Source organism: Chionomys nivalis, chromosome 23 (genome assembly GCF_950005125.1).
Source record: "Chionomys nivalis chromosome 23, mChiNiv1.1, whole genome shotgun sequence".
Lineage (NCBI taxonomy): Eukaryota > Metazoa > Chordata > Mammalia > Rodentia > Cricetidae > Chionomys > Chionomys nivalis.
The window spans coordinates 20,728,576-20,752,309 of record NC_080108.1 but is presented as its reverse complement, the minus strand read 5'-3'; the positions used below and the strand labels follow the sequence as shown (position 1 = coordinate 20,752,309).

The window sequence follows — 23,734 nt, the reverse complement described above, 5'->3', positions numbered from 1 at the left end:
GCCGAGTAATTTCTCTTGCAATGCCCACTGACATCTATCACAGACCTGATGATGCAAAATGATCACATAGTCTATCTAATTGATCTTCCAATCCCAATGATATATGATTCAGAGGGGATGAGTGCATTTTCTTAGTCCACATAAATACTTAGTGCATCACGGTTATGCTTCAATTAGGCAAATGGATAGATGGGCAGAGGGGTGGAAAGACAGAGGGGCGGGTGTATCCAGACTACTGATCTACTGGCATTATGATTGCATATTTACCACAAATCCAAGCCTGCCTAGAGACTAGTGTATCTCATCAACCTAACAGGTGTCATAACCATTAAACCTTTTAAAATTACAGGCTATAGGAAAAAAATGTATTGCCCTATGATAAGAAATATGGCTGGATTTATGCACAGATTTGAGAACATTAGATCAATAATGATCATGAGCCCTATCACAGCCCCATTGGATGCCCAGGGGGAACTGCAGTAGAGTGGCTATGTAAGCATGGAGTATGTTATGCCCTCTGCACAGCCCATCCGCATTTTCCAAACCATTTAATAATGAACACTCCACTCCGCTTATTGCCATTACAAAATTGCAGTCAACAGGTGGGCCATGAAGTCCTTGACTTCCTTATCAGGGTGAGGCATACATAATCAACAGCAGAGACTCTCTGCTGAGAGCTGAAGGTTTTTAGAGCTGAATGTGAGCCCCAAATCCGCAAGCCTACACCTTCTACTCTCCTTCCAGAAAAAGGCCTACAAGTAGATGCAAATGAACCATGTATCCTGTATGCTCATAAACGTGTGTACATGCATGCACACGCCCAGCCACATGAACCCACACACCAAAGTTTCTAAAATTACTGAATACCCCCATCATGGTTCATCTGTTTCTGAACTTGTCAATAATTAATCCAAGTGACATTTGTCAAGAGCATGTCACTCACTTTTGTCTCATAGCAACCAAGGGGGTTATTCAGTAACAAAGCTTGCGATCAGATCAGCCGGAGAGTATCTATATGGTTTCCTCTTTTAGACAAAGCTCTCCAATGATGAGGTGTAAAATGCTGCTTTCCATATTGAAATCTCTATCTTTCAGAAAAGCCACGGTGATTTTCCCCACCATTCTGATTCCATCAGTGTGACTGTCAGCTCAAAGCAGAGGACACTCTTGTGTAACAGCTTAAACTGATCACTCCTGAACGTACATTTTGCAATGCGCCTCAGAGGATCCACATGCAAAAAGCCGGGAGTGATTAGCAACATCCCAAGAAATCTTCCCACAGAGATAGAATGCTGTAAATGAGTTTTAAATATGGAGCAATTATTAGGGTCTATTGAGGTAAGCCAACGGGGCACATAATGGTTCAGTAATGCGACAATAAGCTTCCTCCGAAGGACGATGGGAAACTGTAGTGACTGCAGATACCCCTCACTGTGAGCAAATGATGCTCTTTAGGGAGATTGTCATATAATCCTCATAACCCTGCTAGCAGACTCTTATTTCACTGATTGGTAAGCTGAAGCAGAGAAAGCTTTAAACAACTGGAAAACTTGCCCCGTGACATACAGTCCATAAGACCCGGGACACAGCACGGCATTTCTGATCCTTATGATGTTTGTCTCCAGGTCTCCATCACCTAATGTTTTGGATCTTGGGAGGTGACACTGTTTCACGTTGTCTTTCCATAGCCTGCGTGGTATAGGAAGGCACCCTACGGCACAGTCCGAGGAGGCCATGGCAGGAGCAGGTGCACAGGAAAGGACTCTCCCAGCAACCACGACAAGCCTCTCACAATAATCTTCTTCCTCCCATCCTGCCCAACAGGGACACAGTTCCCCTCCTCTCTGCTCTGAGCAGTTCATGTGACTTCGAAGTTTTCTCTGTCCCCAAGACAATATAGCATGGATAATCTTCTCAGGAAGAGAAACCCTAATTTCCTAGGGAGACATGTTCTCCCCTCTCTCCCTTCTATCCCTATATTGGGGATTTCACCTGAGGCCTTTTTTATTGTTAATTAATTTATTATTTTGTTTTTGCATGCCAATCCCAGTACCACCTCCCACCTCTCCTCCCACCTCAAAGCCATCCTCTCCTCAGAGAGGTTAAGGCCTCTCTTGAGAAGTCAACTATGATTGTCTTGTTCCCTCATTGAGGCAGGGCCAAGGTCTTCAACAACCCCCCCCCCCCCATTTAAATGCCTAGGCTGAGCAAGGTATATCTACACAGAGAATGGTTTCTACAATGCTTACCAAGAAAGGGCTGTACTCTGAGCAATCCTCAGCCCACTCTTCACTTCTGATTTTGAGATACAAGATCTGAGAGGTTGGACACTAAGTTGTCCAGATAGGTCTTGATATTTCAATCCTCTTGCCTCAGCCTCCCACTCCCATGTACCTGGGATCACATGTCTGAATCATCAGAATCATCAAAGACAAACTTTTTGAGATTAAGAGCTATTTCTAAATCTTCATTTTCGTCCCATATACACATGAGATCACGGCCAATCAACCCATGAATTAGAAAAACAGGGGTAGGTGTCCAGCAAGCCACTGACTCGGTTTAGTCTTCCAAGAAACTGTCAAATTGGGCTTAGGTGTGCTCCAGTTTTGACCGAATTATACTGTGCTCAGCAAGAAGACACTAAATCCTGTCCTTTGGGTAGGATGCTCGTGTTTGCTAGCAGTCTTCTGACCTCAGATTTAGTCTAAAATATAAAAAAGAAAGTGCTTCCTAAGTGAGGCGACCATCTAAAAGGTTCAGGTGAGCTCTGAGAAAGCAGGTAGCCAACACTTCATCTTTAAAACAGGTTGCCCCAAATTGAGTATATGGACTAAATATAATTTTTAACTTTTGTCATTTAAAAAAGATCTTAGTTGGGTGCTATCATTGTTGTGGTTTTAAAACAATAATTTAATGTTATTTCTGCCCCCTGCCGTCTTTCCTGCATGGGTTAGAAATTGACAAGTACCATAGGACAAACCCCTGAAACTTCGAGAACACTGGGCATTTGCTCTCCATGTCCTCTGTATGCTGTTAAATGTTTGGAAGCCAGACTCCCTCCCTGCCATGTGAAAGAGGAACTAAGACAATACCCATCATATACCAGGCACTCTCCCCCACCTGCCATTGCTAATCTTTACAACACCACTATGTAAGTGTTTTCACCGTTAATTTATGAGAGAAAATGTTGAGACTGTGAGGTCCGTAACTGGCACCTGCCATGCTTGATAGCTGAACTCTGACCCCAAACACACTTGAGTCCAAACCCAAGCCTCTTCTCATAAGCATAGCGATGGTAAATTTCAGAAGGTATAGACGGTATAGGCCTCGAAAACTGACCTCCTGGAGCAGAAGTTTCTTAACTGATCTAGCCCATGCCTATGTCAGAAGGCATCATCTGGAAAATATATTGAACTGGGACAAGAATCTAGAGGGTTTTTTTTTAGCTTAAACAGACATAGCTAAGGCCCTTTCACTAAGGCTACCAGCCCAGAGCAGTGAGTGCCTGACTAGAGGGCAGGCCTCAAGGTCCCCACCAGGGGAAGCAGGCCCCTGCTGCTGGGGTTGCAGTCTCTGCTTGTGATCTCCTAGACCTGCTCTCCCTGCCCCCTATTTCCCTTGGTCCCGGGCTCATTGGGGCCACCAGGAATCCCTGCATAGGTGCTGAGAAGTCCCATCTGGATGGGTGAGTGTGTGCTATCCTGGGGCGCACTGTCCCGGTAGAGAGCACAAACGCCCCCCCCCCCCCAGCTCCTGCTGCAAGGCTTTCTTTCCTACACACCCGCCCCCCACCCCCACCCCCAAGCCTGCCTTGTCTGCAAGGTCCTTTACTGTGGAACAGTTTCCTGCCCTTTCACTAAGGCTACCAACCCAGAGCAGTGAGGGCCTGAATAGAGGGCAGGCCTCAAGGTCCCCGCCAGGGAAAGCGGGCCCCCGCTGCTGGGGCTGCAGTCTCTGCTGTGATCTCCTGGACCTGCTCTGCCTGCGCCCTACTTCCCTTTGTCCCTGGCTCATTGGGGCATCCAGGAGTTCCTGTGTAGGTGCAGAGAAGTTTCATCGGGACGGGTGAGTGTGTGCTATCCTGGGGCGGACGGTCCCGGTAGAGAGCACAAACGCCCCTCCCCCAGCTCCTGCTGCAGGGCTTTCTCTCCTACACACCCGCCCCCACCCCCACCCCCAAGCCTGCCTTGTCTGCAAGGTCCTTAGCTGTGGAACAGTTTCCTGCCCTTTCACTAAGGCTACCAGCCCAGAGCAGTGAGTGCCTGACTAGAGGGCAGGCCTCAAGGTCCCCACCAGGGGAAGCAGGCCCCTGCTGCTGGGGTTGCAGTCTCTGCTTGTGATCTCCTAGACCTGCTCTCCCTGCCCCCTATTTCCCTTGGTCCCGGGCTCATTGGGGCCACCAGGAATCCCTGCATAGGTGCTGAGAAGTCCCATCTGGATGGGTGAGTGTGTGCTATCCTGGGGCGCACTGTCCCGGTAGAGAGCACAAACGCCCCCCCCCCCGAGCTCCTGCTGCAAGGCTTTCTTTCCTACACACCCGCCCCCCACCCCCACCCCCAAGCCTGCCTTGTCTGCAAGGTCCTTTACTGTGGAACAGTTTCCTGCCCTTTCACTAAGGCTACCAACCCAGAGCAGTGAGGGCCTGAATAGAGGGCAGGCCTCAAGGTCCCCGCCAGGGAAAGCGGGCCCCCGCTGCTGGGGCTGCAGTCTCTGCTGTGATCTCCTGGACCTGCTCTGCCTGCGCCCTACTTCCCTTTGTCCCTGGCTCATTGGGGCATCCAGGAGTTCCTGTGTAGGTGCAGAGAAGTTTCATCGGGACGGGTGAGTGTGTGCTATCCTGGGGCGGACGGTCCCGGTAGAGAGCACAAACGCCCCTCCCCCAGCTCCTGCTGCAGGGCTTTCTCTCCTACACACCCGCCCCCACCCCCACCCCCAAGCCTGCCTTGTCTGCAAGGTCCTTAGCTGTGGAACAGTTTCCTGCCCTTTCACTAAGGCTACCAGCCCAGAGCAGTGAGTGCCTGACTAGAGGGCAGGCCTCAAGGTCCCCACCAGGGGAAGCAGGCCCCTGCTGCTGGGGTTGCAGTCTCTGCTTGTGATCTCCTAGACCTGCTCTCCCTGCCCCCTATTTCCCTTGGTCCCGGGCTCATTGGGGCCACCAGGAATCCCTGCATAGGTGCTGAGAAGTCCCATCTGGATGGGTGAGTGTGTGCTATCCTGGGGCGCACTGTCCCGGTAGAGAGCACAAACGCCCCCCCCCCCAGCTCCTGCTGCAAGGCTTTCTTTCCTACACACCCGCCCCCCACCCCCACCCCCAAGCCTGCCTTGTCTGCAAGGTCCTTTACTGTGGAACAGTTTCCTGCCCTTTCACTAAGGCTACCAACCCAGAGCAGTGAGGGCCTGACTAGAGGGCAGGCCTCAAGGTCCCCGCCAGGGAAAGCGGGCCCCTGCTGCTGGGGCTGCAGTCTCTGCTGTGATCTCCTGGACCTGCTCTGCCTGCGCCCTACTTCCCTTAGTCCCTGGCTCATTGGGGCATCCAGGAGTTCCTGTGTAGGTGCCGAGAAGTTTCATCGGGACGGGTGAGTGTGTACTATCCTGGGGCGGACGGTCCCGGTAGAGAGCACAAACGCCCCTACACTAAGGCTACCCAACCAGAGCAGTGAGTGCCTGCCTAGCGGGCAGGCCTCAGCAACCCCCGAAAGGGAGTGCAGGCACCTCCAGCTTGTACTGCAGTGTCGCCTGTGTTCTACTCGACCCTGCCCGACCCCTTGCATTCGGCCTTCTTTACGCGGGTCATTGGAATACCACGCATCCAGGTTTTGGTGTTGAGGAGTTCATCTGGAAGGGAACGGTTCCTGCCCCTACACTGAGGAGATACACCTAGAGAGTTAGTCACAGCAAAGACTGGTCCAAGACATCAGGCCTCTCCTGGCTCCATTTGAAGGAAAAGATGGGCAGGCGCCAATGCAAGAATTCCCCCAACAACTTGAAAGGCAACGTGACATCACCAGGATCCAGGAATCCCGAAATGAGAAGTGTACACCCTAATCCAGAAGAATTAGAAGAATTCGACTCAAAAGTGAATCTTATGAAAATAATAGAGGACCTTAAACAGGAGGTGAAAAACTGCCACAACCAATTAGAGATTACAAACAAAAAGGTAGAGGAAATGAATAAATCTCTCAAAGATACCCAAGAAAACCAAGAGAAACAAGAAAAAGTAATCAAACAGGTAAGGGAAACGGTTCAAGACTTGAAGAATGAAGTGGAAGTAATAAAGAAAACACAAACCGAGGGAAGGATGGAGATGGAAAATTTGAATAAACGAACAGGAACTACAGAGACAAGTACCACCAACAGATTACAAGAGATAGAAGAAAGAATCTCAGACACTGAAGATACCATAGAGAAAATAAACACTCTCATCAAAGAAAACAGCATAACCAACAAATTCTCATCACAAAACATTCAGGAAATCTGGGACACAATAAAAAGACCAAACCTAAGAATAATAGGGATAGAAGAAGCAGAAGATCTACAGCTCAATGGTCCAGAAAATATATTTAATAAAATTATAGAAGAAAACTTTCCCAACCTTAAGAAAGATATTCCTTTGAAGGTCCAAGAAGCATACAGAACACCAAATCGACTGGATCAAAAAAAAACATCTCCTCGTCATATAATAATCAAAACACAAAACATACAGAATAAAGAAAGAATATTAAGAGCTGCAAAGGAAAAAGGTCAAGTTACCTATAAAGGTAAACCTATCAGACTTACACCTGATTTCTCTATGGAAACCATGAAAGCCAGAAGGTCCTGGATAGATATACTGCAGAAACTACGAGACCATGGATGCAAGCCCAGACTACTATACCCAGCCAAGCTCTCATTCACTATAAATGGAGAAAACAAAATTTTCCAGGATAAAAACAAATTTAAACAATACGTAGCCACAAATCCAGCCCTTCAGAAAGTAATTGAAGGAAAATCACAAACCAAGGAGTCCAACAATGCCCACAATAACTCAGACATCTAATGACCCTTCACCAGCACAACTTGAAGAAGGGAAACACACAAACTCTACTACCAAAAGAAGGAAAGAAAGAAAGAAAGAAAGAAAGGAAAAATGACCGGAGTTAACAACCACTGGTCATTAATATCACTTAATATCAATGGACTCAACTCACCTATAAAGAGGCACAGGCTAAGAGATTGGATACGAAAACAGGATCCAACATTCTGTTGCTTACAAGAAACACACCTCAACCACAAAGACAGACATCTACTCAAAGTAAAGGGCTGGGAAAAGGTTTATCAAGCAAACGGACCTAAGAAACAAGCAGGTGTGGCCATACTAATTTCTAAGAAAGTTGACTTCAAACTAAAATCAATCAAAAGAGATGGAGATGGACATTTTTTACTCATAACAGGAACAATTCACCAGGATGAAGTCTCAATCCTGAATATCTATGCCCCTAATATAAAAGCACCCACTTATGTAAAAGAAACGTTACTAAAACTCAAGGCAGTCATCAAACCACACACACTAATAGTAGGAGATTTCAACACTCCTCTCTCACCAATGGACAGGTCAATCAGACAGAAACCTAACAGAGAAATAAGAGGATTAAGGGAGGTAATGAATCAAATGGACTTAACAGACATCTACAGAACATTCCACTCAAATAAGAAAGAATATACCTTCTTCTCTGCAGCTCATGGAACCTTCTCGAAAATAGACCACATACTCGGTAACAAAGCAAACTTACACAGTTACAAAAAAATATCGGTAACCACCTGTGTCTTATCAGATCACCATGGATTAAAGTTAGAATTCAACAACAATGCTATCCCCAGAAAGCCTATGAACTCATGGAAATTGGACAGTCAACTACTGAACCACACCTGGATCAAGGAAGAAATAAAGAAAGAAATTAAAGTCTTTCTTGAATTCAATGAAAACGAAGACTCAACATACTCAAACCTATGGGACACTATGAAAGCAGTGCTAAGAGGAAAGTTCATAGCATTAAGTGCCCACATAAAGAAAACGGAGAAAGCACACATTGGAGACCTAATAGCCCACCTTAAAGCTTTAGAAAGAAAAGAAGCAGACTCACCTAGGAGAAGTAGAAGACTGGAAATAATCAAATTGAGGGCTGAAATCAACAAAATAGAAACACAGAAAACAATCCAAAGAATCAATGAAACAAAAAGCTGGTTCTTGGAGAAAATCAATAAGATTGATAAACCCCTATCCAAACTAATCAAACGGCGGAGAGAGAATACGCAAATTAACAAAATCAGAAACGAAAAGGGAGACATAACCACAGACACAGACGAAATTCAGAGAATCATTAGATCTTACTACAAAAACCTGTATGCCACAAAATTGGAAAATGTAAAAGAAATGGACACTTTTTTAGATAAGTACCATATACCAAAGTTAAACCAGGACCAGGTGAACAATCTAAATAGACCTGTTAGTCGCGAAGAATTAGAAGTTGTTATAAAAAACCTTCCCACCAAAAAAAGCCCAGGTCCAGACGGCTTTAATGCAGAATTCTACCAGAACTTCCAAGAAGACCTAATACCTATACTCCTTAATGTATTTCACAATATTGAAACAGAGAAGTCATTGCCAAATTCCTTTTATGAAGCTGAAGTTACCCTGATACCAAAACCACACAAAGACACAACCAAGAAAGAGAACTACAGGCCAATCTCACTCATGAACATCGACGCAAAAATACTCAATAAAATACTGGCAAACCGAATTCAAGAACACATTAGAAAAATTATCCACTATGATCAGGTAGGCTTCATCCCAGAGATGCAGGGCTGGTTCAACATACGAAAATCTATCAATGTAATCCATCATATAAATAATCTGAAAAAAAAAAACCATATGATCATTTCATTAGATGCGGAAAAAGCATTTGACAAAATTCAACATCCCTTTATGATAAAGGTCTTAGAGAGATTAGGAATACAAGGGTCGTTCCTAAATATAATAAAAGCTATTTATAGCAAGCCGTCAGCTAACATCAAATTAAATGGAGAGAAACTCAAAGCTATTCCACTAAAATCAGGAACACGACAAGGTTGTCCACTCTCTCCATACCTCTTTAATATAGTGCTTGAAACTCTAGCAATAGCAATAAGACAACATAAGGGGATCAAAGGGATTCAAATCGGAAAGGAAGAAGTTAAACTTTCATTATTTGCAGACGATATGATAGTGTACATAAGCGACCCCAAAAACTCCAGCAAAGAACTGCTTCAGCTGATAAACACCTTTAGTAGCGTTGCAGGATACAAGATCAATTCCAAAAAATCAGTTGCCCTCCTATACACAAAGGATAAGGAAGCAGAGATGGAAATCAGAGAAGCATCACCCTTCACGATAGCCACAAATAGCATAAAATATCTTGGGGTAACCCTAACCAAGGAAGTAAAGGATCTATTTGACAAGAACTTTAAGTCAATGAAGAAAGAAATTGAGGAGGATACCAGAAAATGGAAGGATCTCCCTTGCTCTTGGATAGGGAGGATCAACATAGTAAAAATGGCAATTCTACCAAGGGCAATTTATAGATTCAATGCAATCCCCATTAAAATCCCATCAAAATTCTTCACAGATCTTGAGAGGACAATAATCAACTTTATATGGAGAAACAAAAAACCCAGGATAGCCAAAACAATCTTATATAATAAAGGATCGTCTGGAGGCATTACCATCCCTGACCTCAAACTCTATTACAGAGCCTCAGTATTGAAAACAGCTTGGTATTGGCATAAAAACAGAGAAGTTGATCAATGGAACCGAGTAGAAGACCCTGATTTCAACCCACAAACTTATGAACACCTAATTTTTGATAAAGGAGCTAAAAGTATTCAATGGAAAAAAGAGAGCATCTTCAACAAATGGTGCTGGCAGAACTGGTTGTCAACGTGTAGAAGAATGAAAATAGATCCATATCTATCACCATGCACAAAACTCAAGTCCAAATGGATTAAAGACCTCAATATTAGTCTGAACACACTGAACCTGATAGAAGAAAAAGTTGGAAGTACTCTACAACATATGGGTACAGGAGATCACTTCCTACGTTTATCCCCAGCAGCACAGACATTAAGGGCAACATTGAATAAATGGGACCTCCTGAAACTGAGTAGCTTCTGTAAAGCAAAGGACACTGTCACTAAGACAAAAAGGCAACCCACTGACTGGGAGAAGATCTTCACCAACCCTGCAACAGACAAAGGTCTGATCACCAAAATATATAAAGAACTCAATAAACTAAACTTTAAAATGCTAATGAACCCAATAAAAAAATGGGGCACTGATCTGAGCAGAGAATTCTCAACAGAAGAAATTCAAATGGCCAAAAGACACCTAAGGTCATGCTCAACCTCCTTAGCGATAAGGGAAATGCAAATTAAAACAACTTTGAGATACCATCTTACACCTGTCAGAATGGCTAAAATCAAAAACACCAATGATAGCCTTTGCTGGAGAGGTTGTGGAGAAAGAGGCACACTCATTCATTGCTGGTGGGAATGCAAACTTGTGCAACCACTTTGGAAATCAGTGTGGCGATTTCTCAGGAAATTTGGGATCAACCTACCCCAAGATCCAGTAATACCACTATTGGGAATATACCCAAGAGATGCCACATCAAATGACAAAAGTATCTGTTCAACTATGTTCATAGCAGCATTGTTTGTAATAGCCAAAACCTGGAAACAACCTAGATGCCCTTCAATGGAGGAATGGATGAAGAAAGTGTGGAATATATACATATTAGAGTACTACTCAGCAGTAAAAAACAATGACTTCTCGAATTTTGCGTGCAAATGGATGGAAATAGAAAACACTATCCTGAGTGAGGTATCCCAGACCCAAAAAGAGGAACATGGGATGTACTCACTCATAATCGGTTTCTAGCCATAATTAAAAGACATTAAGCATATAATGTGTGATCCTATAGAAGTTAAATAAGAAAGTGAACCCAAAGAAAATCATATAGTCATCCGCATGGAGAGGGGGAAGTAGACAAGATTGCAGGGCAAAAACTGGGAACTTGCGGGTGAGTTGGCATGGGGCAAAGGGGAAATGGGATGAGAAATATGAGAAGGTGAGGATGGGAGGAGCTCGGGGGACTGGGATGGTTGGGATATAGGAAGGATGGATACGGGAGCAGCGAAGTATATATCCTATCTAAGGGAGCCATCTTAGGGTTTGCAAGAGACTTGACTCTAGAGGGGTTCGCAGGTGTCCAGGAATATGTCCCCAGCTGGTACCTTGGGCAACTAAGGAGAGGGAACCTGAAATGACCCTATCCTATACTGATGAATATCTTGCATATCACCTTAGAACCTTCATCTGGCGATGGATCGAGGTAGAGACAGATTCTTAATTTGGAGCAACGGTCTGAGCTCTTAAGGTCCAAACGAGGAGCAGAAGGAGGGAGAACAAGAGCAAAAAAATCAGGACCACGAGGGATGCACCCACCCACTGTGACAGTGGAACTGATTTATTAGGAGCCCGCCAAGGCCAGCTGGTCTGGGACTGAATAAGCATGGGTTGATTCCGGACTCTCTGAGCATGGCGGTCAATGAAGACTGATGAGAAGCCAAGGACAATGGCACTAGGTTTCAATCCTAATACATGAACTGGCTTTGTGGGAGCTTAGCCTGTTTAGAAGCTCACCTTCCTGGACGTAGATAGAAGACCTTCGTCTTCCCGCAGGGCAGAGAATTTGGACTGTTCTTCAGTATCGAGAGGGAGGGGGAATGGTGTGGGGGGAGGAGAAGAGGAGTGGGGATAGGGGGAGGGGAGTGGGGGGAGGGGGCAATATTTGGGAGGAGGGGAGGGAAATGGGAAACGGGGAGCAGGTGGAAATTTTAATTAAAAAAGAATAAAAAATTAATAAAAGAAAAAAAAAAAAAAAAAAAAAAAAAAAAAAAAAAAAAAACAGACATAGCTAAACAAGTTTTTCTAACTTCAGAGAATCTGTTAGACTCTGATAGTAAATGTCAGACATCTTAAGGTTTTGAAATGTTAATCAAATCAAAAGAATTTTCTTTTTTAATTTATTTTTTAACTGTACTCATGTTCCAATACAAGCATGTTTTACAGATTTTTAAGTTATGTACACGCATGTTCATTTGTGTGCAGGCATGTGCATATGAACACAGGTGCCTGAGAAGACAGGAGAGTTCAGATCTTTTGGAGCTGGAGACCAAGGCAGTGTGAGCTTCTTGAAGTGGGTGCGCAAAGCCACTCGGAAAACCAAACACAAGTCCTCGGAAAGAACAATGTGTGTTCTTAACCACTGAGCTTTCTCCCCAGCCTCTGGAAGGAATTCCTTTGCTGGTGACACTTTAATGACGAGAGAAACGGCCTACTTTCTCCCCACGCATTTAACCCTGAATACATTAGTTTCGAAGGCATGCCTTAGGACATGGTCACTGTGCATGGACGCACGTAATGAGCTGTGACTCAGTCCAGACTAGTCCTTCTCCGTCAAGTCCTTCTCCTACACACTTCCAAAAAGGAAATTTATATGTTCACACTCCATCCAACAGTGGAAAGGCATGTGTGATGGGGATTTAGCTGTGTATCATTTCAACCCATGCTGTACCATGAACTGAGAAAGAAACAACGCCACCATTTCTTTGTAAATACTAGGTCAGGTGGTGCCCTTCCTCAGCCACAGGCAGGAAGGACTAATTGCCAGAAGACTAGTTTTCTGACTAGTCAGACTCAAGTTGTCAGTGCAAACCAAGGAAAACTTCCAAACTTCTACAAGCAGACATACAGAATTCCTAGCTGGTTATATATATATATAAAGGAATCAACAAAACTATCAAAGAGCATATGTGCATGCATTCGCGTATACTTGTGTCTGTGAAGGTCAAACGTCAGTGTTGGGTGTCTCTGTCATTTAGTTTTGAGACAGGGTCTCTCACTGAACCTGACGGTCAGCATTTGGACCAGGGTGGCTGACTTGTCATCTGCCAGGACCCGTCTGTCTCCACCGCCCCTGCACCGGAAGTGTAAACACAGGCCACCACACCTGGCACTTCTGGGTTCCGGGGACCCACTTGTCCTCATCTGCTTGGACACCAAATGCTTCCCCTTCTGAGTCATCTCCCCAGCCCCTCAGAGCACACCATGAAGTGAGTCGGTTTCTTACTGGAAGTACTACGAACCACAAGCTGTGTTCTTCTCAAAGGTACACGGAACTTGAAGTGTGGGTTGTGGGGACTTTAATTCTATTTCACTTCCCACTAACCGCTATTAGCTGGGTTATCCACAGCTGTAACCTAAGAAGTTACAGACTATGTCTCTAAGGCACACACACACATACACACACACACACACACCAAAAAAAAAAAAAAAGGAAGACATTGAGTTATGGCTCCCAAGTTATTCTGGAATTAGAAGAGTGGCCACCTTCTGAAGACTGGGGCAACTGCATCAGCCACAGCTGAGCAGTAAAGATACTGAAACAACTCACTTGATAAATGTACCCAAATGATGATGGTTACATAAAGAAGAACCCAAATCAAATCAATGGCAAGGATATTTTCAGAGTTTGGAAATGTCAACCTCTGTTCATATTTAAAAGCTTACATCATCTAACGGAACCCTACAGAGTGAGTTGATCTTCTATGAACAATCAAGAATGAAACATGGAGACAGCTTGCTTCATTCCCAGAACACCATCTGAATGATCACGAGTGTACAGGACGAGTTAGGTCACACTAAAGAGAGGGGACACTGACAAACATTCTGCTATGACTCCTCACAGTCCGACAAGAAAAATGTGTGTATGCGTGTGTGCGTGCTCAGGCGCGCACGCATTTGTGTGTTTTGTGCAACATCAGAGAAACACACACCCATCTCCACAACAGAGTCAGCAGGATTCTCAAGGGGTTCATCAAAGTGGCATTTTTATCATTCTCTCTCATGCTTTAAAGAGTCTTACCTTGGTATTGAACCTGAGAATAAACAGACCAACCAGCCTCTTCCTAATCCAATAAGGAAAAGAAATTCTGAAATATTAGTTGGAATGAGTCTTGGTGAACTAAAGTCTTATGAATCTTGCATGCCAATGAGAAGCAAGACAGAGGGGGAAAACTAAAACAGAGAGAATCTGAAATGCAACAATGGAATAAAACTTATACAAACAAGAATGGGCTTGACCGCCAACCTACTTGGTTATTTGTACCTGTAAGTTGTATGTGTTTCCTCTTCAGTCAAATCCGAGTCATTCCTACTGAGTAGGGATCCTTCAGTGTAAAAAGACTAACATAATGCTGCACCAGGTAGGGACTCACTGACTTCGGAGAGTGAGTGCACGGAATGCAAAACACGCCAGATGGCTCTCGATGTTCTGTAATCTATAAGAAGCAAGTAACTTCTCCCACTAAGCGCAAAGTTGAAACCTGGCAATGAAACGCCTGTGCAGACAATGGCACCCAGAAGCGATACTATCAAATAGTGAAGTGGTATCCTGGATTTACGATGAAGCTAGAAACTGACACAAGACTGAATGCCAGAGAGGAAATAGATAATGATATAACCAAACTTGCCAATCAGTTAGTCAGGGCCTGAGCCACACCTGCTTGTTCAAACGTTTTTTATTGTTGTGTTACGCATTAAAAGTTCATGGGGTTTAAAGACAATTCATAATATGCCTTCCTAACCCGCCCATGTCTTATTAAATATTAACAAAGACAACTTCCTGGGAACCTTCCTTTTCATTCTACCATCGCTTTGTCAGCTCACCTGAGACTTAAGGGAAGGAAAGAAACGCCAGACAAACCACCCTGTTCAGAAGTCCCGAATGCTGAAGGTGACTTCTACCAAGATCTCCTACAGCGTCCAACACACTCAGCTCTGTGGATGAAAAGCAGAGTGCAAACACACCAGAAAGAAGATAAGGAGGGAAGACAAGGGGAGGTTGAGTTGAAGGAGGGGGAGGCAGAACAAGACCATCATAGGCCAGGCTTTTAGGCAAGAGGCAAGAGATGTTTGAGCAGTGAATGACAAGACATGCAAAGACAGAGCTACAGACACATGCTGTCCAACAAACTCTTCCACTAACTCATCGTGTGAGGGGGGGAAAGCTTCCATCACCTCTGAGCTATCACTCACTTACAGGACAACAATAGGGGGTATAAGAGCTGACCCTGGAAGTCATGTCAAGAAAGAACATTATCTAGGAAGCTGAGCTAATTTACTTATATCAATAGATACATATCTTTAACTCAAAGCAAAGCTATTGTAGCAATAATGTTGCTTATTGCGAATCAAGAAATAGAATGTTCATAACTGATAAACCAAGAGGTTCTCAATCTAAAACTCCAGCATATTTTATAATACTGAAAAACAGCCCCGTATGCACCAACTCAAACAAGCGGTACATAATCATTATCCCATTGCTGCCACTATTAGTTTGTGTTTGAAAGGCTTTGTGGGGCTCTGTCGCTGCTCTTTAGTGGCATCTGTGTTATCTGTTATCCTTCCTTTGTCTCTTGGACTGGGAAGTCTCATGGTAGCGTCTCTCACAGCATGGCCTTTGCCACCCATATCCTTTGGGGCCTCACCGTCAGTTCAGAGGACTTTTATGGACCATCTCTGTATTTGCTTTTTTTTTTTTTTTTTTTTTTGGTTTTTCGAGACAGGGTTTCTCTGTGGTTTTGGTTCCTGTCCTGGAACTAGCTCTTGTAGACCAGGCTGGTCTCGAACTCACAGAGATCCACCTGCCTCTGCCTCCCAAGTGCTTGGATTAAAGGCGTGCGCCACCACCGCCCGGCTTGTATTTGCTTATTTTGTTAACAATGCTGAAAGTGAGTAACTGAAGCTTGCAGTTCCTCAAAAGTATCCATCAGTGTGCTTTGTAAACTTCCTCCTCGTATCTCCGCCTAGCCGCGCCACCTGTGCTTTCCTCCCATGCTCAGCAGGTCTGCTTAGAGGTTGCCCTTCACTGCTAGCTGGAATAGCACCTGCGCTTTATCTGGAACAGCACTTGAAAGTCACCCAGTGTGTAACATCTAGCTCCCCTCCTATGCTATAAGATCTAAAGGGATGGAAATCTGCTTGTTTTCATAATAATTACTCTGTATACTCTAGTCTAATAGTACGCGTAGGACAGGATCAAATAAGACCAAACCCTTATTTCAGGAACTGTTTAGTATATTTCAAACAGCTTTCTACTTAACTCTGTGTATCTAAGACAATCTATACATTCTGCTTTTAAAAAGTTGCCTTGAAATATGTTAGCATCAACGACAAAATGTGTTCAATCTATATCATATAAAAAAATCATGGTTTTATGAAATACATGATATGTAAGCAAAAAAAATAAGGTTTTTATGCGTGAAAACGATGTGATATTTTTATAGCATCAGATTCTGAAACCTAGCCTTTGACAATCTCCCTGTTCATACTCCTGCTTTGGCCAGATCTGGTTGGCTTTTCCTCAAAGAAAATTTTCCCCCAGTCACATTTCCAGCTTTAGAACGTGATGAAGGTCACCGGGAGTAGAGAATTCATCCCAAGTTTCTAGAGAAAAGGCAGGAACAAACCTCTTCCAACCTAATGTCAAAGGAAGCGGAATGTTTTAGCATCTTTCCTAGCCAGAGGGAGGAATGACCATGTGTCCTCTGCAACCTCCTCCTAATTTTCCCACTCCTGTTGTTTAATTGTAGATTCTATTCAATTGGCTCCCTCGGTTGTTAGAGCAGCTCCATTACTCAACCAGGTGATAATTAGTCACTGATTAAGCTATTACCAAAAGACCCACTCTTTCAAATCTCTAAATTATACAACTCTTCTCAAGATAGTAGACTTTTGTGTGGTCCTGATCCTCTCTACCGTGAGATCATACAGCCATTTCAAACACAGGGACCATGGAACTTTACCTCCCAAACTGGTACAAATCCCCTCCTGAGGTCAAGACCTCCCTTGTCCTTCATCACCCCCATTCATCTGATCACCCCCTGTACATCTACTCTTCTCTCATGCACTGTCTTCAGTTACACAAACAGGCTTGAACCCTAAATGACCATAAACATAAATCATAATGATAATAAGTAAGTCATTTCACGGTGTCAGAACAAGAGGGCCCAAAGAGCCTGCACTTGTCTATGGGTCCAGAAAGGTTTTTGTTTGGCTTGGTCTCCTTTTTACCTCCATAGCTGCCTACCGATCAGACAAGCAATGGGTGAAAGTGTGTGCAGAAAGGAATGTGAGGATGAAAGAGCTGAGGCTGTCAAAATGAGATGTTGCTGCCTGTCATAAACTTAACGAAAGGTGAAGACAGAAACCTGAAGTTCAAGCTCAAGAAAAATCCATCAGGCTGTGCATCCCCACATATACTCACATCTGTAGCTGTATGTCCTTCCTCATGCTGTGCATCCCCACATATACTCACATCTGTAGCTGTAAATCCTTCCTTGTGCTGTGCATCCCCACATATACTCACATCTGTAGCTGTATTCCTTCCTTGTGCTGTGCATCCCCACATATACTCACATCTGTAGCTGTATGTCCTTCCTTATGCTGTGCATCCCCACATATACTCACATCTGTAGCTGTAAATCCTTCCTTGTGCTGTGCATCCCCACATATACTCACATCTGTAGCTGTAAATCCTTCCTTGTGCTGTGCATCCCCACATATACTCACATCTGTAGCTGTAAATCCTTCCTTGTGCTGTGCTTCCCCACATATACTCACATCTGTAGCTGTATGTACTTACTTATGCAACCTGATGGTTTGAGGCTATTTTTAGATTAAATATGAATATTTGCTTTCAAGGAAAATAAAAACAAACCCACAGTTGTGAAAACACACAAAGGCACACTTCTTCTGTACATCTTCAACCTACAATGGCTATATGCCTCACCTTCAAGTTTTCTATGGTTTGATTTTTGAAGAGTCTAAAATAAAAACTGGCCTCATGCGCAGGAGGCCCCTAGTTCTATCCTGAGTCCAGTTCCAGGTCAGATCTCATCATATCTAAAGAAAGCCAAGTTCCGTAATCACTACCACCACTAATTAAACTCACTAGAGACAGACTATTAGGTCATAATATGGCTACAGGAAAGGGCTTTCCCGCGTTATGCAATTATGTCCATTCAGTGCTGCGGGGGCTTGAATGTGAAATAATCCCCATAAATTCATGTGTCTGAGGACCTGGTCTCCAGCTTGAGGCACTGTCTGGGGCATTGGTTTAAAGTTTAAGAGGCACCAACCTTGAAGAAGTGGGCTGCTGTCTGGGACGGTGGGTCTTAAGAGTTATTACTGGCGTTAGTGCATATAAGCTGTCTGTTGATACTATATGCAACCACATACTGACAGTCCCACCATCATGGCTCAACAATTTGTCCTCTCTTCAACTGCTTTTGTGGAGTATTTTATCTCAAGAACAAGTGCTGTAGAAGCTCCCTCCGCTCCTTCAGCCAATAGCCTTTAAGATACCAGCCCACTGGGGCGTGGTCTCTTATACTTTCAAAAGCAGCGAGAAGCAGGCTCTCTCTTTTTTGCTTTTGGCTCCTGTCAGGAGACTAGACTCTGTTTCCTGTTTGTGACGTTGGGACTGTTGTTTGGGACTGTGATCTGTTTTTCCCCTCAAATAAATAACCCTTTTTATTATCCCTAATTCTTAACTGGTGTGGGATTGCTTTGCGGCTTCGTACAAGAAAGTAATTAAAATATTCACACTTGAAACATCCACAGTAGGGATGAGGGCGCATTCACACTTGAAACACCCACAGTGGGAATGAGAACACATTCACACTTGAAACAACCACAGTGGGAATGAGTTATATGAGCGCTCCCCCTTCAATATGAAAATCTGTCCCTAAAGAAAATCTTGGCAACCCAGGGTGCTCATAAAATGAAAGACCTGTTTAAAAGGTTCATCCAAATAGTTTTGGTGCCTGCCTTCCATATTTTCTCCTTGATGCCAACACAACACAGTGGCATCCATGAAAATTTCTCTGGGGCAGGAAGAGAAAGGTGGGTCTAGATCCAGAGTGCCTTGTCCCGAATCCTACCTGGACGGGTTTTCAGACTTTTGTGAGAACATAAGCAAAGCCTTTTTTTCTCTCGAATCCTACCTGGACGGGTTTTCAGACTTTTGTGAGAACATAAGCAAAGCCTTTTTTTCTCTCTTCTTAAGTTTTCCTACCTTTGCATCCTAGCAAGGAGAGCCCTGCCTCACCTTAAGGTTCGACTTATGATTAAACAGTATCATTTTTTCACACAGTGCATGGCACGACATAGGTGGCAATACACATAAACAATATGAGTTCCGGTGCTTACTGTATGTGATTCCACTTAATTGAAACGCTTAGGGCCTGAAGGGTTGGGGGTCTGATAATTCCTCCGATGTTATAATATTTACATATGTACAGTGAGATAGCTTAGAGATTGAACCCAAGTTTGTACAAACCCAAGTTTGTACATGAGTTTACTGTGTTTCGCTTGCACTTAGCGAGCAGGTAATCTTATACACTATCTTACATAATTTGGGGCAAAAGACAAGGCTGTGTGATGTGTACATTTCTCCATGAAGCATCATGTCAATTCTCCAAAGTTTCAGATTTCGGAACCAGAATGGAGATGTTTAGCTTGTTTAACAATAGAAATACAACTACATTATTACTAACTCCTCTGTCTCTTGATCTAAAGGGACTCTCTGCCTGGTCTGTTTCCTGAAATTCTATAGTGGTTCACAGTCTTCAGTATGCCTGAAATCATCTCATAGATGTTTCAATACAAACGTCTCTGCTCAGATCCAGAGCTATGGATACCTGGGCCCTGGGATGGGCCTGAGCTCATGCATCTCATGAGCATCTCATCTCAGGGATGCTCATGCTGCTGGTCTGAAAGAAAATCATGAAAACTGACTAATATAGACATTTGCATCAATGAGAGCAGCAAGTAACAGCAGACATTCAGCGTTCCTGCTCACCTACAAAGCCCTTCCTAGACTCAGTAACTCTAACAACACCAAACCATCTGAAGTCTCATAGAACCTTCATGAAGGCCTCACCTACACTGCACCATTATTAATGAAGCCCCCCTCCTGGTTGAGCAATAAGGCCCCTAGCTTACTTTACAATACAGAAAATTCTAGGTAAATGGTAACTAAATAGACAAGATCCCTGGAAGGCCTTAGGGGTCATATCTGGGTTATTCACTAGACATAGATGCTAAGAGTCCTTAACAATCTGGGAGTCGATGCCATCTCGTCAGCTACCTCTTCTCTATCCAAGGGCCTGGGAGTCCTTGGCTTCCAGACACTAAATTGCCCCTCACTCATTATGGATACAGGAACTTCAGCCTGAGGCTTCTATGATCCACGCGGCTGGTAGAAGCTAAGTAGTCTCACGAGGGTGGAAGCCAGGCTGGAAACAGGAAGCATTGCTCTGTCAACAGTTCTGATAGATTACCCAATAAGACTGCAACCAAAAAAAAAAAAAAGAGAGAGAGAGAGAGAGAAATACTCAAGTTCTTATCTATTTCGTTCTCATTTAAATAAATATTCACTTTCATGCCCGAATTTTTTATTGATTTTCTTCAAGAGGGTGCCCCCAAATTCTTTGCCTGTAGGAATGCACCAAACCCTCAGACATCACAGCTCCAATATCAGACATACTTTGGCCATTTGGGTTTTCTGAAAATTTCTCCAATTCATCATCTGTCCAGCTCTGTCTTCAGTGAACTACCTTAATCAAATCAAGCACAGTTTACACACACCTCCTATAGACAATTTTAATGGCTCGTAAAGATGAGTTCTGGGTGTCTTGCCAATTTCACTGCAAACAGAGAACCTAAACACATCTGAAGCAGAATCCAGGCAGAAAATGCCGCCTGACCTTTCTGTACAGACGGAGTTCTTTCTCATCAGTGAAATGACAATGCCTCAGAAATAATTAAAGTGTATAAACACCTTTGAATTTTGTGTTTAGTTGGCAGCAATTGCGGAAAGGGTTTTAAGAAAGCAAACATTCTCCTTGCCAAGAAATAGGCTGGATTCTGAGTTCTAGCTTAACTCATTTTAGAGGGCAGAGTAACATGAATTAGAAGGTCAATTGTCTAACTCGTGTGTATACTTCAAGATGTGGTTAGCAGAGTTGTTATGGATTCTACACAAAAGTGGCATGGGGATCCAAAGGATTCCCTGCCAAATCTGCACATTGGGCTACATCTTCAGGGATGGGCCGGTGGAAAGATGGACACAGTTTTTGATGTTAGATATCTACTAATATGAGATGAATTTGCATACAAACTCGAGGTTCTTTCTAGGGAACTCTGATGGTCTTTATTCACTTCCCAGCTAAGGAAAGAAATCGAACTGAACTGTTGAAGCACATACATTGATGACATAGAAAGAATACATACAAATTTATAGCAGCTAGCCCCAATTGGCCCTATGAATCCTTTTAAGGTAGACTAAAGAAGCCACACAGGAATTTTCCCTTTGAAAACCAGAGGTCCATCTACTTGTCTCGGGTAGGTCGCCGTTCAGCAGCAAAAGCACAATAAAGCCCCTGCTCACTTTGGTCGCTTCAGCCTGCTTTAACCCGAGGCAGTAGATTCTCAGAACATGACTGGATTCTAATCTCCAGCCAATCTTTCCCATCTACATTATCTGATCTTATGACAGCAGGGACTATCAAACAGCACACAGATGCACCCACGTTCCATTTCTAGGCCAACCTCCTTGTCCAAATTGCGGGATGGGGTGTCGAAATCAACTATGTATATGTCACACGATAAGATAAAGTGCCTATGGCCCTTTGTATAGTTCATCCTCATTGAGTCTAAATTTTGTTTTAATAACAGTTTTCTCCATTCTTTACATGATGGCTAGTGACATACTCTTCTCGGACTTGTATTTTTTCCCTGTATCATACTTTATCCCTGTGGCAACAATGCTAAAGTAAATCACAAATATGACCCTGGGCTTTTCTAAATGCCAACTGTAAATTCAAAGCCGCCCCCCCCCTTGTCTTAACATCTGTCTCACCAAAGTCTAGATCAGCCTGCTCTTTAGAAGGCTTGCCCTTACCTAGCAGGTGTACAATATTTGTTTAATTGAATTGCTATTGACCCAGTCGAGGGCTGAATGCTAATGGCATCATCATCCAGAGACCCCACACAATGAATAGCACTGACTTCCATATGCCTGGAGAAAGCAATGTCCTAATGTCCCAGGGTTCCTGGAGAAGCTCTTTAATACCTTAAGTGCCCAGGGCTTGCAGTTTCCAGTGCACACAGGCTTCAGCCTGCAGCTGCAGCTGGAATACTTACACTGCAAAAGAGCTCATCCATGAACAGAGAAGACTCAACCCGCGAAATCGTCAAGGCTCCGGAGCTCTATTAAAGAACTGGGCAGAGGTGAGGTAGGGGATTTTTTTTTTTTTTCAAATTCACTACAGTCATCGTTAGCCTTTGCTTTGTTTTGTGCCGTGGCTGAGAGCCTTGTGACCTATTTGTACTCTAAGGTTTTCTATAGTCCTGAAACTGAGCAAATGCCAGCGCAGAGAATGAAACGCGACTCTCAACATCTTCAGGAACTCGGAGTGCATCAAAGCCTATCCAAATAAAGGACTGACCTCTGCAGAGCCCAGATTCTAGCAGCAATGGGTTGTTAACTCCGCTGCACTCAGGAGACACTGGGTGTGTGGCCTTTACAATGCAACGAAACTCTGGAACAGACTGCCCTCTCAAGTTCGCCAATACTTAACGTCTGCCTCTGAGCCTCAAGACATTTCTCGGAACCCTGAGCGGCCAACTACTGGTTCGGAACGCCACTAAATCCCATCCTGGACCCCCAAAGTCAGTAACTTCCCACTTGGGCTTTAAAAGGACAGAAGTCCAGCCTCCGTATCCGGCTGCGCAGGACCCTGCTACCCGGTCCTTGTGCGCGGCCAGGTGAACCAGCCACCACACTCACCTGTCTGAGGCTGAGTCCCCAGTCCAGCAGAGCGCTGAGGGCACGCGCCCCTCACTTGCGTGGGATCCACCGTTGAAGGTGTCTGTGGTATGGTCGCACCAAGCAGTCCTGATGCGGAGGACACAAGAGCGTCCCGAGGGCCGCGGGACTTCCTCGGCCACCCCTTGGTGAGCCCCGCCTTAAAGGGGCGGAGGCGGGCGCGTCACCTTGGAGCCGCCTCCCAGCCAGAGCGTGGGCAGTATGCAGATGATTCTGCCAGGTGTGACAGGAAGGAGTCTGGGCTGTTCTCTGGGCTAGCTTGGTATGCAGGGGGTGGTTACTGCTACCCTTCGTTTGGGCTGGTTCACGGGGGAGGAAGGTGTGTCCTAAAAGTCAAAAGGAACTAAAGAGGCTGAATGTGGCTTGCAAACTTGTTACTAGTTTTTCTTCACCGATGCTCCCATTCAGTCCCTAACAGACCACCAAGCAGAGAATATCTTCCCCTTTCACCTCCCCAGCCCTAGGAAGCGGTACCCAAGGGATTAAATCTGCGAAACCTGTGCCACATGGGTGCGTTGGTGTGTGGAAATCAGTCACTCAGATCTGCTGGGCCTTGCCCCCTGCTCCAAAGATGAGCTGCCCTGCGTGGCCTGGGAGCTGTTCCAAGGACTCAGAGACCATCTAAGGACACTCAGGAGCTCAGTAAATCTTGGTTTTTTGTTCCTGGCGTGTTCCCCTCCTCCCTGCAGGCTGTATTTCTTTGC

General features: G+C 44.4%; 1 protein-coding gene across 2 annotated transcripts in view; it reads right to left on the bottom strand.

Moving 5' to 3' along the window:
• The window catches only part of Mctp2 (multiple C2 and transmembrane domain containing 2), a 222,116-nt gene extending 199,002 nt beyond the window's left edge, over positions 1-23,114 (bottom strand). For both annotated transcript variants that reach the window (XM_057756094.1, XM_057756093.1), the window contains exon 1: positions 22,992-23,114. The gene's annotated coding sequence lies outside the window, so the exon portion shown is untranslated. The remainder of the gene's footprint in view (positions 1-22,991) is intronic.
• Between the last annotated feature and the right edge of the window lie 620 nt (positions 23,115-23,734).